General features: G+C 47.2%; 1 pseudogene; it reads right to left on the reverse strand.

Moving 5' to 3' along the window:
* Positions 1-2,287: 2,287 nt before the first annotated feature.
* Positions 2,288-2,823, reverse strand: LOC147698188 (large ribosomal subunit protein uL5 pseudogene; annotated as a pseudogene).

The raw sequence follows: 2,823 nt of genomic DNA on the forward strand, positions 1-2,823 counted from the left end.
AGAAGGAAGAAAAGTGCTGACAGAAGCACTAGAGGGGTGCAAAAAAGGGAAAAGGGGTGCAGAAAGAGGTAAGAGGCGTGCAGAAAGAAGCAACAGAGGTGTAAAAAGAGGCAAGAGGGGTGCAGAAAAAGATAAAAGGTGCACAAAGAGGCAAGAAAGGTACAGAAAGAGGCAGGAGGGGTGCAGAAAGAAGGAATAAAAGTGCAGAAAGAAGCAATAGAGGTGCTGAAAGAGGCGCAAAGGGTGCAGAAAGAGCAAGAGAACTGCAAACAGAAGCAACAGAGGTACAGAAAGAGGCAAGAAAGGTGCAGAAACAGGCAGGAAAGGTGCAGAAAGAGGGAACAGGAGAGCAGAAAGAGGCAAGAGGGGTGCAGAAAGAGGAAAGAGGGTGCAGAAAGAGAAAAGAGGGGTGCAGAAAGAAGCAAGTGAGGTATAGAAAGAGGCAACAGAGGTATAGAAAGACGCAAGCGAGGTGTAGAAACAAGAAAGAAGTGCAGAAAGAGGCAAGAGGATTGCTGAAAGAAGCAACAGAGGTGGAGAAAGAAGCAAGAGAAGTGCAGAAAGGGGCAAGTGGAGTGCAGAAAGAAGTAAAAGAGGTGCAGAGAATGGCAAGAGTACAACAGAAAGAGGCAAGAGGGATGCAAAAAAGGGAAGAAGGGTGTAGAAAGAAGCGAGGGGTGCAGAAACAGGGAAGATGAGTGCAGAAAGAGACAACATGGGTGCAGAAAGAGCCAACATGTGTGCAGAAAGAAGCAGAAAGAAGCAAGAGAGGTGCAGAAAGAGACAAGAGGGTACAGAAAGAGGCAAGAGCAGTGCAGAAAGAACCAAGAGATGTTCAGAATGAGGCAAGAGAGGTGGAGCAAGAGGCAGGAAATGTGCAGAAAAAGGAAGAAGGGTGCAGAAAGAAGCAAGAGAAATGCAGAAAGAGGCAAGTGAGATGCAGAAGGCAAGAGAACTGCAGAAATATGCAAGAGTTGCAGAAACAGACAACAGGGGTGCAGAAAGAGGGAACAGGTATGCAGGCAGAGGCAAGAGAGGTGTAGAAAGAGGGAAGAGGGGTACATAAAGAGGTAAGAGGGATGCAGAAATTTGCAACAGAGGTGCAAAAAGCAAGATAAGTGCAGAAAGAACCAACATATGTGCAGACAAGCTGGAAAAGTACAGAAGGAAGCAAAAGAGGTGCTTAAAGAGGCAAAATAACTACAGAAAAGGCAATAGAGATGCACAAAGAGGCAGGAGAGATGCACAGGGGCAAAATGGGTACAGAAAGAGGCAACAGGGGTGCAGAAAGAAGCAAAAGAGGTGCAGAAAGAAGCAACAGGGGTGCTTAAAGAGGCAAGAGGGGTACAGAAAGAGGCAAGAGAAGTCCAGACAGAAGCAACAGAGGTGCCGAAAGAGGCATGAGAGGTGCCGAAACTGGAAAGAAAGGTACAGAAAGAGGGAACAGGGGTGCGGTAAGAGGGTTACAGAAATTTGCAAGAGAGGTGCAGAAAGAAGCAAGAGAAGTGCACAAAGAAGCAAGAGCGGTGGAGAAATAGGGGTGCAGAAAGAGGCATGAGGTATGCAGAAATTTGCAAAAGAGGTGCAGAAAGAAGCAAAAGCAGCGCAGAAAGAACCAACAGAGGTGCAAAAAGAGGCACGAGGGGTGCAAAAATAGGTAGGAGAGGTGTACAGAGAGGCAAGAGGGGTACAGAAAGAGGCCAGAGGGGTGCAGAAAGTAAGTGAGGTGCAGAAAGAGGCAACAGAGGTGCAGAAAGACGCAAGAGAGGTGCAGAAACAAGCAAGAGAAGTGCAGAAAGAGGCAAGTGAGGTGCAGAAAGAGGCAAGTGAGGTGCAGAAAGAGGCAAGTGAGGTGCAGAAAGAGGCACGTGAGGTACAGAAAGAGGCAAGTGAGTTGCAGAAAGAGGCAAGAAAGGTGCAGAAAATGGCAAGAAAACTGCAGAAAGGGGCAAGAGGGGTGCAAAAAAGGAAAGAAGAGTGCATAAAGAAGCAAGCGAAGTGCAAAAAGAAGCAAGAGAGGTGCATAGAGAGGGAAGATGAGTGCAGAAAGAAACAGGGGTGCAGAAAGAAGCAAGAGAGGTGCAGAAAGAGGCAAGAGAGGTGCAGAGAGAGGGAGGAGGTGTGCAAAAAGGCAAGGTGGGTGCAGAAAAAAGCAAGAGGAACAGAAAGAAGAAAAGTGCAGAAAGAAGCAATATGGGTGTAGAAAAAGGCTAGAGTGGTGCAGAAAGACGCAAGAGAAGTGCAGAAAGGAGAACTTTAATAACAAAAGTATACATTTGTGAGCACCTCACTTTCCTGGAAGGATGATGCCATCGTACTTCTGCTGGAACCAGCGTATGGCTTCCTCCTTGCCAATTAGGTGCGTTGTGCTGATGACTCCAGTCCTGCGTTTTTTGTCTGCAATGCTGAAGCCGAGTCTGCCTAGGAAAACATATAAATCCAGGCCATAGATACCGATGCTAGGATCATACTTAATTCCCAGATCAATGTGTTCCTGGATTCCAAAACCAAAGTTGCCAGTGGCTGAGAAATTGTTTTTCCTCAACTCATGTTCTCTCACCTTAAGGCCTTTCTCCAAAATGTCTTCAGCCTTGGGCCCGCGCACTGTGCAGTGTACTGCAATCATTTTATTTCTACGGATGCCGAAGGATCGCACTGTGTAACAGGCTTTGGAGAATACTGGTGTCTGGCCAGTTAGTTGTTCAAGCACCTTGGCTGCACGGGTCAGTCTGTCACTGCTTTCACCTACACAGATGTTGAGGCAGAGTTTGCGAATACGCAGTTCCCTCATGGGGTTCTCCTTTTCACCTTTGTCCGCTATGA

The sequence above is a fragment of the Lissotriton vulgaris genome, chromosome 8 (genome assembly GCF_964263255.1).
Source record: "Lissotriton vulgaris chromosome 8, aLisVul1.2, whole genome shotgun sequence".
NCBI classification, from domain to species: domain Eukaryota; kingdom Metazoa; phylum Chordata; class Amphibia; order Caudata; family Salamandridae; genus Lissotriton; species Lissotriton vulgaris.